General features: G+C 47.4%; 1 long non-coding RNA gene across 5 annotated transcripts; it reads left to right on the forward strand.

Annotated features, from left to right (window-relative positions):
* The first annotated feature begins 705 nt into the window (after positions 1–705).
* LOC124963079 (uncharacterized) lies at positions 706–15,767 on the forward strand. Of its 5 annotated transcripts, none has more exons than XR_007104645.1 (8): positions 706–817; positions 1,987–7,795; positions 8,037–8,195; positions 9,079–9,162; positions 9,913–10,357; positions 11,836–12,028; positions 12,314–12,516; positions 14,527–15,767. It is a non-coding gene; the product is annotated as an uncharacterized LOC124963079 (long non-coding RNA). The 5 variants fall into 5 exon arrangements; XR_007104648.1 differs by having other exon boundaries at positions 11,919–12,028; XR_007104646.1 differs by lacking the exon at positions 11,836–12,028 and having other exon boundaries at positions 12,075–12,516.
* Positions 15,768–18,083: the final 2,316 nt, after the last annotated feature.

The raw sequence follows: 18,083 nt of genomic DNA on the forward strand, positions 1-18,083 counted from the left end.
GGATGCAAAGAGTTGCAGTATAGAGTGGGAATCAAATAAATGGTAGCTGATTCTATTAGGTAAAGGAAGTGTCAACTAAAAGACCGAGAAAGACTACTGGAGACATTAGGTACTCTCTCTGTTATCTATTCTTGCTCTTGTATGGTGTGGAGCATCTCTCGTGTTTGACTGTGGTTGGTTCAAGGATAACATGCTGCAAAGTGTACAGTCAGTGAGTTTGGGGACTTGTGTGTAATAAATTAGTTTAATGATAATGTTTATTTTCCTTTAGCATGTTGATGAAATGCAGCAGCTCTGAATGCTAGTGAACAGAATTTGCCACTGCAGTAGAAGTTTGCCTCAGGACCTAATTGCTGAGAGGAAAAAGGCAGGATCAAGGCCACCACAGAGTGGAGATGGAACCCAGGTCCATTTATGATCAGAGAGTCAAATTAATTTTGGTAAGTGAACCAGTTCAAATTGGGATTTACTGTATAACAAAGTACAAAATAACTTGGAAAGAAGTGTTCTCCAACTTGTCAAAAAAATCTCTCAAAAGTGAGACAGTTTAGTAAGTGCCTATAAAGCTGTACATCGTACAGTGTGTAAAAGGAACAACTTCCCTATAGGACTAGAAAAATGATAGTTGCCAGAAGCCCCTAGAGAGTGCTGTGAACCTGAAGTGTCCCTCAGTTTCTGAGATTCTGCTGATGTTGCCATCCCCACAGTTCTTGGAGTTGAATTCAGAGTCCTCAGCAATGACGTCCAGCATCACTGCATCTTTGAGCAGCACCTCTTCAGTCAGCCAGGCCCTTTCCCATGGCCACCAAAAGCAACAGTGAGTCCAGTCTTGCGGTGTCTCCACTAGCAGCTCCTCGCTGCCCATCTACACAGCTGGGAGACAGCTGCATGGTTCATATCAACCTAGAGGAGCAAAGCATGGCAGAGTACGAGAGAATCCTGGTGAACCTGACAGCAGGGTTTTCTCCCAGGTGCCCACACTGGAAAAGGCAGAAAACATAGCCAACACCATGGACTAGTTCTGCCATCTTGAATTGGGGCTTCTGGGTGGTCAGGAAGGGTATGTGGGGATAAAGAAGAGAGAGGTCAGTGTTAAGGACTTGACCTAAGAGGAGGGAGAGCACCAGCATGCCCAGCTCCAGGTGTGAGTAGACCTGCATGCTGGGGGTTTGCAGGCCACAAGTGGAAGCGCAAGTACAGGGGACAGATGAGGCCAGAGAAATATCTAGGTGCAGGCTGCACTGTATGGACCTGATATTCCTGAGGTGGACCCTTGGAGTTTGGAGCAGAGGAGGTGGCAGTGCTTTCTCCTATGTATGGGAGGGGGTGTGTTGCTGGTGGGGAGGGGCTGAGAGCCTCCTTGGCGTGATTAGTTGTGGTATTTTGGGGCCACGGACACCTAGGAGCCATACAGGAGGCCAGGAGTGTCGCAGTCCGTGTATCCCTTGAATAGGGAGCTATTCAATAGGGAGTGAGTCTCTGTAGAATTTATATGGATGTGGAGTATGCACTCTAATGTTCCAGGTGCCCAGATTTAGAAGAGACGTGATCTCTCCTCCCCCTGCTGACTCAGGTGTCCCATTACACCCCAGCCAGCACTGAGACTCAGGAAGCCAGGAGCTTTCCTGGTTACTGTTGGTCTCTCACCATCATGGTCTTGTTCCTCAGTTTGTTTTTTTGTCCTGGCTGTCAGGACCGAAGCCTGCAGCATTTCTGCCTGTGCCAAGTACAGAATCAGCCTGCATCCCAGAGTAGAGCTGGCATATAATGGGCCACTGGCCTATTACTCCGAGATCTCGGGGAGAGTAGAGTGTGTCTGTGCACAGGCTCATTGGTCCTTTTACTCTGAGTGAAAAGTGGCTCCACACAGGACAATGGCAATTATAGGCAGTAACAGGGCTAGTAGCCCATGGGCAGAACCCATGTGATTACAGGGAGTCCAGGCTCAGGTAGCAGGATAATGAGATGGTGCCTTTGTGTTCACAGCTGAGGTGTCTCCTGAATGTCCCTGACTGCTGTCCTCCGGGCATGCCCTCCGGGGGCACCTACCCTGATGACCTGTCTCCCATTCTGATCCAACTGACATGCTGGGATAGGGCTCCTGCTATTGTATGCATGGTTTGGGACTGACACCTACTTTAGGAAGAAGAGGATTTGAAAGACTTTGAGCTCCTGCAAATCATCTCACAACATCAGATTAAGTGGGACAATCAGATGGTGGGGAGAGATAATCAATGAGCAAGCTCAGAACAACTTGCAGCCCAAAGAAGAGTCCTTGGCCTAGTAAAACAGATAAAAACTGTGTGGTGGGCCTTGTGCACAAAGGAAACTGCACTGAGGTGGCCCTAAAAGCTGCAGCTTCTCTGTGCTGCCCTGGGGCTGCTGGACCTCCCTAACATGTGATCAGGCTGCACCTGATCAGCCATTGCACAGCTAACATCCATGAGGGGCAACAAAGACAGGCTCCTTCCAGCAGGAATATGCACCATGGGTCACTCTTAGGGATGATTTTAGACTAAGATGGGAAAAATGGACTACAAGTGGAATCCATACTAAAGTGGAGGAGGATGGGGAAGAGGAGAACAAGAAGAAGGAATACAAAATGCACAAGAGGTTTAATAATAACCAGAATAAGAATAACCAATCAGAAGGATAATGATGAGGAGGAAGAGGAAGACCTAAAAAATTCTGTTCTGAGGACACATTCCTGCTGAGGTCATCCTCCATTCTTGCCCAACATACTTTCAATTTATACCAAGTCCCAGGACTGTATTCATCTATGAATGGATTAATCCACTGATTGGGTCAAGGCACTCACATCAAATGATTCCCTGGAAACACTTGAGTGAACATTGCTGCATTCAGAGAAAAACTTCGGCACGTGAGCCATTGGGGGCAAATTCTGATGCAAACCCTAACAGTGACTCTTTGGCAGGTCCAACCTGAATTGAGCCATTCTGGGGTCCAAGGTGCTTTTTCTTTGAAAGGTGATAGATTGGTTTAGTTCCTGTGCATAGTCTTTCCTCAGGGAAGAATCATGGAGAAAATCTTTGATGGTACTGTAACTGGATTGGAGGGCTCTAAGGTCTGTTGCTCAGGCCTGACCTGGCAAAGGCTCTCAGTTGTTGGGTGTGTCCTGTGGTGTATGCCATGAGAGTCACTGACCACCACTCTGTCCCTCCCTCTCCAGAGCTGAAGATCCCTGACAATGTATTCATCTTTTATGCTATGAATTCTCAATTCAATCCTTTCTCCAGCCTGAGAAAACAACCCACCAGCAAGTGGACCAAGGTCAAGGGAAGGAATGTAAACACCCACCTTATTCGCTCCTTTCTTCTGGTGACACTCCACATCTTCACGAGGAAACAAGAAGCCTCAGTTGCTGGACATATGTTCTAGAATGCCCATAGAGCAAACTGCCAGGCTGGGGTGTCTTACAGTTTCTGGCCTTGCTGACGTTGCCATCCCCACAGTTCTTGGAATCCACTTCAGAGTCCTCTGCAATGATGTCCAGCAACACCCCAGCCTTGAGCAGCACCCCTTCTCCAAAACCAGGACCCAGGTTCATAGCCATTAAATGCTTCATGAAGCCCAGTGTCCTAGGAGATCCTCACGGCTCTTCTAAAACATGCAGGTGGGAGAGAGCTGCTTGGTTCATTTCAGCTTAGAGGAGCAGAGTTGACAGAAGTACAAGAGGGGCCTGGTAAGCCTGGCAGCAGGGGTGTCTCCTGGTGCTTACCCCAGGGCAGGGAGCAAGCACGCATCAGATGTCATGGACTATTCCTGCCCTTTAGAATTGGAGCTTCTGGGTGGTCAGGAAGGATAGATGGAAAGAAAGAAGAGAGGTCAGTGTTGACCTGAGAGAAGGGAGAGCACCAGCATGTCTGCCCCCATGTCTGAGGGAGTCTGTGTTGGGAGGCAAGAAGTGCAGGCCAGAATGCAGGGGCAGGTATTGGTGGGAGATGAGGACAGAGTAGTGTCTAGGGTGCTGGTTCCACTGTATGGGATGGAGAATGCTGGTGCCCATGGAGGAGGACAGCGGTGTCAGTGTCTGTATGTCCCTTCAGTAACGAACAGAGAGGGTCCCTTGGCAGAATTCATATGAATGTGGAGTGCACACCCTAATCATCCTGGTGTCCAGTTGCAGAGAAGTCATTTTCAATCACTTCCCCTACTGGGTCAGGTGCCCCATTACACCCCATCCAGCACTGAGCCTCTGGATCCAAGAGGTCTCATGGCTGCCGTTAAGCCCTCCCATGCATGGTCTTGTTTGTGAGTCTGTTTTGTGCCCTTGCTGTTATGACCCAAGCCTGTAGGGTTTCTGCCTGGGCCACCCACAAATGTAGCCTGCATCCCTGAGCAGACCTGGCATATGGGGAGGCCACTGGCCCATTTCTTTGACCTTGGTGGGCATGGAGTGTGTGCACAGGCTATTTGATCCTTTTACCACGAGTGTAATGTGAATATACACAGGGCAGTGGCAGACATAGGTGGACTCTTGTTTGAAGGTTGGGCTACTAGGGCATCAGAAGACCCCCTCATGATTATATGGAGGCCACCCTTAGGAACCTGAATAACAAAATTGTGTCCAGGTGTTCAGACCTGAATTTCTCATGAAAGTCCCTGACCACTGTGCTCTGGTAGCCAGTCCAAGGCCCATTCCATGATGACTTATTTCCCACAACGATACAGGTGACCTGCCATGGTAGGGCTCTGGCTGTCATACTCAGTGCCCTGGACCAACACTTGCTATAGGAAGAGAATCCAGTAGACCACGAGCTTGGGCAAATCACCTCAAGACATCAGCGTACGTGGGACAATCAGATGGCAGGGAGCAGTGGTCAGAAAGTGGACTCAAGACAACTTGCAGCCCAGAGTAATAGTGTCTGACCCCAAAGAACACTCAAACTGGGTGTGGTGGACCTCGTGCACAAAGCCAGCTGTACTGAGCTTGCTGTAAAAGTCTCTGGGTTCTATACATTGCCCCACTGACTGGTGCAACACCACACCTTGTGTCCCCCCCTGGACCTGAACAGGTATTTAGTGCTAACATCCATGAGGAGCAAGGAGGAAATTTTCCTTAAGGGGCAGTATGGCCCCATGACTCACTGGTATGAGTGCTTTCAGAGGCAGATTGGAATGAATGGGAAATGGATGGAAGTAGTACTTATGTGGACCGAAGCAGCACTATTGAAAACCATGTGTCTGACATGAAAAGCCCTGCCCATGTGGAGGATGGGCAGTATTCTAGCAGTCCAGGACAGGACTCGATCAGAAACAAGCACAGGTCGGTACTTAGCCAAATTCCTAAGTCCCCAGTGCCTGTGTCCCCTTCCCCACAAGATATCAGAATAGCCAGATTATTATGTCTAACTAAAGTCAGATGATGGCTTCCTAAGCACATATGCCACAAAGTTGATCTTGAAATAATGCCATTACTATTTTGTTTGGTGAGCCAAACACCCACAGGAACCATGATCCCAGTCTGTTCACACTGAAACCCCCCATCCTGAACAGTCGTATGGTACATTCTCTCTTATCTTAATCCACGAAGTCTGAGGTTTGCAGAGGCTTACAGAAGAGGAAGGCTGAATCCTAGGTAGGCTAAACAAGTCATGTCAGAAGTACACACATTCAACCCAGCATTGACTGAGAGCAGGCGCTAGGCCAGAGAAGGGCTGCAGAAACAGGTGGTCAAAGGAACATCTAGCTGGGTGTCTGGACCCCACAGGGTGTTATGGCATCCATGGGCTATAGCAAATGGTTAGAGTGAAGCAGTCCCCTTCCTGGTCTTTGGAACCATTTTTCTCCATAGAGTGACATTTGGGATGTGGCCTCCATTCTAGGAAGCATGGTCCAAATGGAGGCGGTCACTACCAATATCAGAAGCATGGTTTTATTTTGGTGTCTGCGTTGATCAGCCTTTTGTCACTATGGGAATACCTGAGGAAAATGATGTGGTGAAGGAATCAAATGTTTTGGCTCCAGGTTTCATAACTTTCCATTTGGTTCTGAACTGAGACTGTCCATAATGGCAGAAGTGTGTGGTAGAGGAAAGCAACTCAGCTCTTGCCAACCTGGGCATAGACTGGAGTAGAGAATGAGGGTGATAGAGGGAGGGAGAGAAAGGCAGATAGGAGAAGGAGAAGGAATACTATGAGGAGAAGGAGGATGAAGAGGAGCCAACAGGGAAAAGATAGAGTTGCTAAGGGCACACCAACCTTATGCCCAACCTACCTCCAGTTCCTACACCTCTCAGTAGGTGCATTCCTCTTCCATGTGCATTTCATGATGAGGTCAGAGCACTCACCATCAAATACTTCCCCCCAAACCCACCCATGCACATGGTTGCATCGTAGACCAAACCTTCAACACAGGAGACTTTTGCAGGAGATTCCAGATGCAAACCGAAGCAGGGTGTTCCTTTGGCAGATCCAAGCCGACCTGGGTTGTTCTGGAGGCCAACGTCCTTTGGAATCAACAGACATTAAGTCTGTTTAGGTTCTCTGCAGAGTTTTTCCTCAGGGAGGACTATTGAGGACTATTGTGGCACTGGAGATGAACTGGAGAGCTCTCAGGTCTGTGGCTCAGGCCTGTCCTGGAGGAGATGCTCAGGTGTTAGGGGTGTTTTGTGATATACCCCTTGAGTGCCACTTACCACCCATCTATCCCCTTCTCCCCAGAACTGAGGATTCTCTACTATGCCAAAGTCTTTAATACCGTGAATCCTCCAGTCAAGTATGGCTTTGTGCTGAGGAGGAGGACCTTCCCTAATGAGGGGATGTTAATAATACAGCCAACACATGCCTCAACAATTTGATCGTTCAGCTGAGAAGATTTCAGTGTCTGTGTTTTCATACCAAACTCCTATCAAACAACCCTTGAAATATTAGGTTCTTGCCTTGCTGGGGCCAGCGGGGGGAAGAAGATTCAAAAGTCCTAATCAATCAAACAAATGCTTCCTGAAAGTAGAAGAAAGGAAATGAACACAACAGAAATCCATGAAATACAAACACAACAGGAGAGATCAAAAAAGCAAAAGTTGTGTATTTGAGAGGACAAAAATCATTGTTTAATGAAATGGAATGGAACCACACAAAGAAAAACAGATCAGAGGATAGAAGAGCAACTCTTGACACTGCAGAAATTTAGTGTCATGGTTAACTTCCTGGAAAGACAGAAGTGGGCCACACAGACAGAAACACAAGATCAGAGTGCTCCCCTTAGCTGTAAAAGAAATGCAAGCAATGTCTATTTTTTCCCCGAAGGAAAACACTGCCCTCAATTGCCTTTATCTGAAAGTAACCGAACATTTTCAAAAGACATATTTTCATTCTTAAGATTCTCCCGCAAAGAACAGTAGAGAAAACAGCCCTACCCCCACCCATTTTGAGGACAGCAGAAAGTTGTCACCCAAGAAGAGAAGCAGAAAACAAAGGTACAGGCCCATCTGATTCATAGCATGATGCCAAAATTCCAAACACTCTTGCCACGGGAATGCAGCACAGAATAAAAGAGGTTGATACACCATGATTAGGGTGGTTTCATCACGAGACTTATTTGATTGATTCATTGAATTGATTAACATTAGAATTTTTGTGCCAAGTGAACAGCAGAAGGAAGCCAGAGGCAGAAGCTCCGCGGAAACGTCGCCACGGAGACGGGAGGGGCGGGGCCTAGCCGAGGCGGAACTTTGACCCGCAGCGGCGCCTGGGTCCGAGGCGGACGTGCCGGAGGTCGCGCCCTGGCGGTGGGTGTCCGGGCGGCTCGCAGGTCCCGGCGGCCGGCGTGGAAGGTGAGCGGGGCGGGAGTGGCCCACCGACTCGGCGCCAAGACCCCCGCGCCAGGCCTGGGGACGGAGTGGGACCCGGGAGGGCGCTGCCGCCGCCTTCGCAGGCTCCCTCCCGGCTGTCTGTCCCTCAGGCCCGCCTTGTGGCCTCCCCACCTAAGGCCGCCCGGTCCCGCTGTCCTGGTTCTCCCGAGGGCGGGTCCTCCGCGGGGACTCTGCTCACAGCCGGGTGTGGTCTCGGCTCCAGGGTCCTGTCCAGGGCGGCGTGGCCGCAGCAGCCTCGCCTGGGACCCGGACTCCAGGTGAAGAGGATGCCCGGCCAGCAGACGCCCTGCAGAGTGGAGGGCGACGGAGGAGGACCCTCCGCCAGGGCGAGGGAGGCCGCGTGGAGAGGAGCCGCCTCCAGGTACTTCGGTGTCCACTGACGGCCACCGGCAACCCGCCACCTTGTTTCTCTCCCGCGTCTCTCTCTCTTTCTTCCTCAACTTCCCGCCTCGAAACCCCTGCTGCTTTCTTCCTGCTCCTGGCTGACAGCGCCAGGAGACCCTCCGGTGTTTCCAGCATTAAGTGAAGCAGTGCAACATAGGAAGGGGTCTCTAGTGGAGCAGCGGCGAGAGCAGTGACTTAGGGAGGCAGCAAGGCGCTCGGTCCTGTGGGCTCCAGGTTCCACCCTGGGAGAGAGTTGGATCAGATCGCTTTTGGCTCCATGCGATATGTAACATGGACAGATTCCCAGTGACGGGGGCTTATCGCTAAAATGTACTGTTTGCATGCCACCTTTCAGGCTTGCCTGAGCACTGGGTTCCTTTATTGGACTTCAGGAAACCATGAGATAGTCCCGTTGCACTTTTTGTTTTACAGATGAGAAATCTGAGCTGACAGGGGTTAAGCAGTTTCCAAAATGGTGAAGCCTAAGTTTTTATTGAAAACCTAAATGTTTGCTGATGCGTGGTGTGGGTGGAAATATGCTCACAATGCCATGTGAGCAGGGATGTGTATTCAGCTTGGATGAGAATGAATTTGACAGCTCTAAGGAATGTGAAGTAGCTGTGTTAAAGAAATGAGGATGTAGGAAATGTCAGTCCTAGATTACAACAGTGTGTGTAAGAGGTTATGCTTGCTTTTTCCCTAATAACGAATACTTTTTGAGTTGAAATTGCATTTGCTATTTTCGAAATATGGAACAAAGTGTGGTGTTTGGTCCACTTCAAGATTTATTCAGTAGAATATCAGACTTTTTTTTTTGTGGCAATGTGGAAATGTGAGAGCAAGTTGGTGACATCTTTCAGCTGGATACACTGCCCAAAGAAGACCTCTTATGTGTGCCAAGAAGCCAGTGATTCTACTGCAGAAAGCGCCATGGAAATGTACAGGTATTCTTTGAAAATATTCATTTTGGTTAAAAATGAGGGACTTATAAATAGTACATGGTCCTGTTTTTGTTTCCAGTGACTCCAGATGCATCTTGGTCACTGTGGTGGAATCTCACTATTTTACATTCTGTTCAGATAAATCTTTCGTACTGGATATTAACTTTTTGCTTTGACTATTTATTTATTTATATATTTGTGTATTTATTTATTTATTTTTGCAGTACTGGGGATTGAACACAGGACCTTGTGCTTGCAAGGCAAGCACTCTTCCAACTGATTTATATCCCCAACCCTACTACTTTACATTCTGTTTATCTCTGTTTTCTTTTGTGTGTATGTGTCTCTGTGTGTTTTAAATTTTATATGTCTAAATTGCAGTTACTTATATGTTGAGAAAACAAAGTCAGGTAGGACTATTTTAAAACTTTTTGTAAAAATAAACTTTTTTTTTGCCCCTTCATGTAGATTGTAGATTGTTCTAAGTGTTTTTTCTCTTGGAGTCAAGTTGAAATGTTACAGACACAAAGTTTTATGCCCAGAGACATTGGAATCCCCAAGTAGAATAATAAATGATTGCCACTCCTCAAATCAGAAATGTGTGTACTGTCCTGAGTTGGTTGATTCTCTGTTGCATCTGAATTTCTTTGTTTTCTTTTTCCTTTCTTTTCTTTTCTTTTAACCTAAAGGAAATAGATAGTAGTGTTCTTCATTGGTGTAAGTGGGTAAACTTTTTTTTTTTTTTTTTTGCAGGGAGTACTGCGGATTGAGCCACATCCCCAACCCTATTGTGTATTTTATTTAGAGACAGGGTCTCACTGAGTTGCTCAGCACCTCGAATTTGCTGAGGCTGACTTTAAACTTGCGATCCTCCAGCCTCAGCCTTCTGAGCTGCTGCGATCACATGCCTGGCTGACACATGCCTGGTTGTGGATAAGCACTTGACGAAAGAAAATAAGAAAACACTTTCCCATGATAGAGGAATGAAGTGGATCATGATATCGATAGGACATGAGGGATAGTTTGCCATGAATTCTGGTTCCCAACATCCAGTGTGGTGTAATGGATACCTTTATGTAGAACTTTGTCATCTAATTTCTTTCCAATAAGTTCTGCCATATTTCTGCTAGATTCTGAATTTCATGCTCTGTGCTCTATGATCAGAGTCAAGAGAAAAGTGAAGATTTGATATAAATTAGTGAGTATGAAAAGTATATTGAAGTGGATTAATGATAATCACTGGCAATGTATCATAAGTTAGGAAAAAAGAGCACTTATCTCACAAATGGTCAAATTCTTCTTTTTCTTTTGGTACTGGGGATTGAAAACAGGGGTGCTTTACCACTGAGCATATCTCCAGCCCTTTTTATTTTTTATTTTGAGACAGAGTCCCAATAAGTTGTTTAGGGACTTGTAAGTTGTTGAGGTTGACCTGGAACTTCTGCTTCATTTTTAAAATGGCAATGGCTGCTATTTGTTTTTATTAATCGGGAGTAATTAAGAATTTTTTCTTCTTAGTATGTAAGCCTCAACCAGGTAGGGTCATTGAAATGTTCACCAGACAATGCCGTATAGTACCTGGTGAATTTTTCACTATGGAATTGTGTCCAGTGCTCTGTCCAAAAGTCCTACTCTGGCCAGGGCATCTAGGTCAGCTAGACATTTCAGGGGGAGATCCTATAGACGGACTCAAAGGAGGATGTTATGTGCTTCTGACTTTGATAGAAATGTCCATGGCAGTAGTCAAGTCATGTGGTGGTACCAGGTAGGAGTAGATTTTTGTGTGTCTCACAAGACACCTTTGGCTAGAGACTCTGGAGCCCAGCTTGATCTGCTGTTGAGGTGTGAGGGGGTCCGTTCCAGCATACCCAGTAATTGCTCATCAGAGGGACACACAACCCTGTGACACACCTTGTCTGTGGGAATCCCCTGAGGAAACAGAAAGTAGAAGGGCTCAGCCTGACCCCTGTGTCTGTAGTGGGCTTCTGCTCTAAACTATGAATATCAAATGTGCTTAATTTCACTGGGCTCACAGAATGAGAATCACAAAGAGTAGTATCAACTCTGAGCCATGTGTGAACTATGGTAGGGACGTTTTAGAATGTGATCACAGAAATAGTTTGAAGGTTTTTAGGGAGTCAGAGATTAGGTCGCCTATTGTGCTAAAGTTTCCTGTTAGCTCTCATAATGAGTGTAGACATTCAAATACACATATCCTGTCTGACACTGCTCCCATGCACAAGGGAAGGTAGACATGAACTGCAAATAGTTGTTTTATTTTAATTTTAACATGCAGAATTCCCTTACTGACATGCTTGTTCTGTGACATCTCTTCCTAGAAGAAGAAAGTGTGTTAGTAAACTGCAAGTCACCATCACACTATTTTTTTATTTGCAATCTTTAGTGTGATGTTTATTCAAGTTCCCTTAAATTTATAAAACTCCAGATTCTGACTTATCAGGACTGAATGGGTCTCAACAAATAGAGGACATGTTACAAGGAACGAACAAACTATCCAACATACATGAAAACTACATGTGAGGCAGGAAAAGAATAATGTGAAGTAGAGGAGTGGGCAGGGGGATCTGGAGGAAGCTCATTTTCACAAGAGAAAAGTCCCCCAAATGAAAAGCATTTGAAAATACAGTTTTTACTTTTTGGGTGTCTTATTTTTAGGGGATTACATCAGATATGTGATAGTGAAACGAGAAGCCTTCCATCCATTTTTTTCTTCTTTCCTGATTATTTATATGAATAAGGACAAGATACATGTTCCAGTGCAGATGTTTCCCACTTGTATGACTGGATGCTGGGTGTCACCTGGTACTTGGATCTTTGAGTATTGTGGTTGACACTAACATTGTTCTTGGTAAGTGGCAGGAAGTCAGTACTGAAGTTGAGCTCTTGTTTTCTAGCAGCTGTGCTCAAGATCCTTGGTGTGCCTTCTGCAATTCTGGCTGTGCTCTTCAAGTTCTTCAAGTTGACTTCCTGGTTATCAGCATCATGGTCTTCTGCCCTTGGAGCATGGCAAAGCATTGTTCCATGAATGTGACAGATGGTCATGTGGAAGGTTCCAGGGAGGACAGATCATTGATAACAGATGCCAATCTATGTGCCTCACCAATGAACTATTTTTTTCTGTTTTGGTTTTAAGGAGGACAGTGCCTTCCAACACTTCCATGCACCTGGAACCCAGGCATCTGTTTCACTTCAAAAGAAGCATTCATGATTAATTTGAAGAGGGCATGAGAAGAAAGAGCTGAGTTGCTGTGCAACCCAGCCTTGCAAATAGGTTAGAAGAGAGAAGAGTTGCTTCATGAGATATTATGACATTTTTCCTGAAAGTCCCACACACAAGTGAGTCCCCAACATATTTAGAAGCCATTTCAGAAACCATTTTTACTGAGTTGAATCAGAACCCCTGATGATGTGGAAGAGCCACAAATGGTTTGGATATTAATCGTGTATTTCATTCCTCAATGCATTGCTCAATCCAGCCTTCCGCCCGAGCACATGAGCTTCTGCTCAAATCGCAGTGAGTGCTCTTGCTTTGTGAGAGCATCACCCTGATTCAGTGAGCCCGATGCAGGCTGCAGCCACTCAGTGATCTTGTGAAGGCCTATTGATGTGGCTGGTCTCTGGCATCCTCGTCCAGCCCTGCTTAGAGTAGGGGGTTAAGGGTCCAGGCAGGTACCTTGTTACTCTCGACCTCCATTGCCATTGGGCCTCTCCAGTGTCCCTGGACTATAGCCTGCTCTTGTGGCCTGGGTTCAGTGAATCTGAGGTTTGGAATCCCACTCTGTGGCAGGATCCCAGGCGCCCCAGCCACCTCACAGCAGGTGCAGCCTTCCCTAATTCTGTCTGAGTAGGAGAATTCTTCCACCCATCCTCCTCCATACTTACCACGCATTTTGTAACTTCACACCTGAGGACCTTTATTCATGTACTTAGTTCTTAGTGACAATGGTTGCTAAGACTAAGTCACGTGTTCAAGGTCACACTGCTTGCGTGGTAGGGCTAGAGCACTGATCTTCCTCAATTTTGTGGGACTCTCTCATTTAAAGTATGACTGCCTCTGAAACACACACACACACACACATTTGGAGTGTTAAAATTCTTGGCACTGCCTCTTTAGCAAGTATATATTCTCTTCCAATTTGGAATTTCTTACACATTCCCGTTTGGATTGTGGAGGTAATGCAGGAGAAATTTCATTTTAACAAAAGAGCAGAAACAACAAATAACAGTCCTACTTTTTACACTAAACATCTGTAATTAACATCCCTTTCTGTGTGGTTCTGTGAGAGGCTCCTTTGAATTTTGAAGAATAATTTGCTGGAGAGCAAGGTCACAAGAAATAGATATCAATCACTCTCAAGTGTTTTGAAGTAAAGAATGTGTTCAGGGTGTGAATACTTTTGGGTCAGTTCCTACTGCTCCGCCACCCGTCAATCATTTATTCCGTTGGGTTTATGGTGTGGTTTCAGTAACACAGGCACCAGCCCCCACAGTGTGTGCCTAGCCCTTTCCCCACATAGGCTGAGTGGGCCCTTGTGCCTCATGGCTGAGACCGTGCAGTCATTAGTGTGTGTCTGTGGCCCAGATCTGACCTGCATGGCCAACTGCAGGCAGGTCGTAGGCTGCTTCAACCAAACCCTGCAAACTGGGTGGCCTCCGGCAGAGGAGAGACCTTCCCTCCAAACCCAGAGACTCAAGGCAAGAGGTGTGGGCTCTCCCAGGGCCACGCTCCCTTCCAGGGTTCCCAGGGAGTGTCCTCCCCAACTCTCCCTGCTCTTGCCCATCCTCCTGCTGCTGCCCACGATCCGTTCTTGTCTGGAGCATCCAGGCTCTGCCTCAAACTTCACACAGCCTCTTTCCCCGGGCCTCCCTGGGTCTCTGTTCAAACTCTTCTCTTCCTATAAGAATACCAAACTTTGGATTTGGGGCCCATTTAGACTGCTTTCACCATGTAACCTCTTCTTAGTTTGATTCTGTGCAAAGACTTTCCCCATGAGCTTGCACCCACTTTTGGGTGAGCAAGAATTTTCAGGGAACACTCTTCTATCTCGTACACTGGCCTTCTTTCAGATCCCTCCCCACTGAGGCTTCCTGGCGTCCCTTGTCCTAGTTGCCGTCATGGCAGGTTCCCTCCTTCTGGCCGAGAGGACCTAGTGACCTGGGGGTTCACTCTCTCTGAAACCACCAACACTCTGCAGTGTTCCCCATGGGACTCTGCAGAGTTTCCCTTTGAACCTGCTCTGTGAGCTGTGTAACATGTCCTAGATGAGTAGAATGACCCCCTCCCTCCTGAAAGCCCGATGCTTGACATCCTTTGAAGTAAGTCATTATTTTGGATTGCTTCCTCAGTGGGCAGGTGCTTGGATCCTCTCCAAGCAAGTTTTCCAGCCTGAAACCAGATGTGTACAGACTTTGACTTGAAGGATTTCAGCTCCTATAAACCCTCTTCTTGGCTGCAATTTTTCCTGCCCTTGATGCAAAGCAAGAAAAATGCAGTTGGCTCTGTGTCCATCCTTCTCGCTCCATGGTCCCAGCAGCTGCGAATCAAAAGTCTCAGGAAAGAAGTTGTATCTCAGTGGACAGATACTTGTCATTGTTTACTAGATCATCCAGGATTATGGAGAATTACGTTGCCATTTCATTATATTACGTATCAGAAGCCATAAATACAGGAAGAAGATGGACATTGTTTATGTACAAATACTCTGGCAATTTTAAAAGAGACTTGAATGTGTGAGGACTGTGGTTCTTATTGGTCTTAGAACAATTCTCCCATTTATTTCCTGAGATGTTTCTGATTTTCGGACTTGAGAACCTTCAGGACTTCACTGTGAGTCAGCCCCGTGGGAATGTGGTAGGTGGGCTGTCGGAGGTGGTGTGCAGAAGCTCAGGAAGGACTTGTAAGACCACATCCAAGACCACAACCAGGAGCAGAGAAGGGAGCCCTCTCCCCACGTTTCAAGCTTAAGTCTTGTTTTATAACAAGATCATGACTTGTGAAATCTTGCAGACATTCTGAGTCATTCCAAGAAGTTTGGTTCTGGGGAGCATGGGATGTCATTCTGGTTTGTCTTCCACATGATGTGTTACCAGGTGAGAACTTGGAGTCTCCTTCCTTGGGAAGGGGCTACTCAAAGAAGCCCTTGTTCCTGTTTTACCTTCTGCCACAGGAGGACACAAGAAGGTTATCGGATTAGGCACCTGACTTGCAGCCTCCAGAGTTTGAGAAATAAAACCTGTGCTATAAGTAACCCAGTCTCTTGCGTTCTGGCATCACAACACAAACAATCCTTGGAGAGTCAATCAGCAATCCCCTTGCTTTTAAATTGTGGTCAAGTACACCAAACACCCCTTTGTAATTCAGAGGCATTAAGCGTAGTCCTGTTGCTGTCTAGACATCACCACCATCCGTCTCCAGAACTCATGTGGACATGCTCTTGCCACCAGACTACTTCTAGTGCCTTCCCTAGTCCTAAGAAAAGAACATTTTTCTTTATGTTTTTCTGAAGTGGATTATTGGGAATCCTTCTTTATGTTTTTAAGAACTGGTTTACTGGGAATCTGAGATTAGTGAAATCCTACAAAATTTGTCTTTCTGTGGACACCATCAATTTTAAGTGGATGCAGTTCACCCCCACTCCTGGGGATCCAGGTCCACTGCCAACTCCACAGGTGTCTCAATCGGACCCTCAGTGACAGGCAGTGGTGACTGCACATGAGCTTTGTATCCATGTCAGTGGACAGCTGTGATCCCAGGATCTAGGGTGTTGGTTCCCAGCCCACGGGTTCCCTCTTCCTCCGTGTGTTTGTGGGCCATTCTGAAGGTACTTGGAGGATGAGTCCTGAGCCAGGGGGAGGGGCCGTCCCGGTGGTGGAGGGTACTCTTGTCTAGCCAGGCATTGTGTCGTGGGTCACGATAGACTAGAAGTATGAGCAATGCCTATATTCTCCCGGACTGAGAGGACCCAGCCTATGTGCTGCGAATTGTGGCCTCCTGAATCATAGGACCCAGGAATCCCAGAGGAAAGGGCTAGTCCAGAGCCAGTGGAACCTCAGTGTGTGTAAGAGCACTTTGGTGCTGGGAGGCAGGGAAACATTGTGCTGACACGTGATGCAGATATGCATGCTTGAAGGTCAGGTAGAGTTGCCGAGGAGCAGCCTGGGATGGCATGTGGATTCCCCACCTCCTCACACCTGGGGCATCCCAGGGCTCTGAGAAGCACAGCAGCAGGGTGAGCACTGAGGGAGTCCTCTGTCTCTGCAGAGAGTGAAGAGGGAGTCCTCTTCAGGGCCCCCAGCAACTCCATATAAAACCACCTCTGATCCCAGAGTCCTGGGCATCGTATTGTGGCTCACTGGGTTCCCACACGTCTCTAACTTGCAGATCCCTCTTGGCTCCCTCTCCACTCATTCCTTTGAAGATGAAACCCTGGAGGGTGGCATTCCCATCATCAGAGGTTTCCAGACATATTCCATGGATTTCTGGGACCTGACGGGTCACCGTAGTAGGGTGGGTGTTCAAAAAGCACCCTGGGATGCATCAGGACAGTCGAGACTGAGGAAGGAGAGAAGTAGGTCTGATCAAGCAGACTAGAGAGTGGAATGGGGAGTTCTGGCAAGGGGGCAATTGTGATGTGGAGAAATGGTATGCTGATGGTGGGTGTGATGTCCCCATGCTTCCCAGGCTTAAGATGCCCACAGAGTGTTCTCGAATAAACACAGTGGGAGGTCCATTGTCCACCATTTTCCTGTGGAAGAAGTATGAGGCCCCCTTAGTATGTAGGAGCCTTCTAAGTGAAAGCCTCACGTCTGTTAAACGATTGATTGAAAAAACAAAGTGAATGGGCCTGTGACTCAAGGGCCATCCATGTTCCCAGAATTTTCTGGTGGGCGTAGTTCATCCATTCATCAATCACTCACCCTCTAGTGTCCTTGGGTCTTTAGAAAATGCTCTCCCAAACCTGGGTTTCCTGAAGAGAAATCATCTTGGGGTCTTGGGGGAAGATCTTGGGGTCTTGGGTTCTGCAGAGGGGGTTGGTACACTGGGCATCTTACCCATGGTCTTTTTGTAGCCCACTGGTCTTCATTTGGGAATGTGTTAGGGCACTAACCTTGGTTAGGGTGAGGACACCCTGGGACCAGCAGAGGGAAAGAGGGACAAGGGAGACTGATATTGCCCCTGGATTTGAGAAGACTTACTACTTTGCACCTGGGAAGATGAGAGCTCATTGCCTGGAGGACACCCACACTCAGGTCAAGGTTTTCAGAGCAGTGTCCTTTCTGGGGTACAGGGCTGGTTTTAGCCACCAGGAACACCAATGCTCTCCATTGTAGTGGAGCAATTGGAGCCAGGGAAGAGGCCTGTGTTCTTGCTTTGTCCACAGCATCCCATGTCACAGGTCCTCTCCTCACTAGCATTCCTGGATAAAAGAAGCCACTCAGGCAGGAGTTTCCAATGTCCTCTCATCTGTTCACTCATCCCTGTGACCCGGCAGTCACCCATCCAAGGGTCCTGTCACCTTGGACGTGGCTCAGATAGTCACCACCATGAGCTCTGCACTGCAGTAGCTGCAGATATGCAAAATCTCAAAGCAAATGCACATGAAAGAAAGGAGCAAGAGCCGAGGCCAAAATAGGGCCTGGGGTGACCAGGAAAGCTGGAGTCACTTGTGGGGAACTCAGAATCATTTCAGTGAGGTGGCACTGCCTCTGGAACGAGAGTGTCAAGAGGGGGGCCAACACTGCTCATTGTGGAAGCACTGTGTTGAGAAAGGCGTGGCCACACAGGAATGAGTTTGTCCACAGGAGGAGGTTGGATTAATGGCTGATGTGGCTTGGAGGGCCTGGGCAGAGAGGGATAGGCTAGTGCATACCAAAAAGCCTGGAGGCTTCCTTGATGTCCACAG

This window comes from Sciurus carolinensis, chromosome 13 (assembly GCF_902686445.1).
Source record: "Sciurus carolinensis chromosome 13, mSciCar1.2, whole genome shotgun sequence".
Classification (NCBI taxonomy): Eukaryota; Metazoa; Chordata; class Mammalia; order Rodentia; family Sciuridae; genus Sciurus; species Sciurus carolinensis.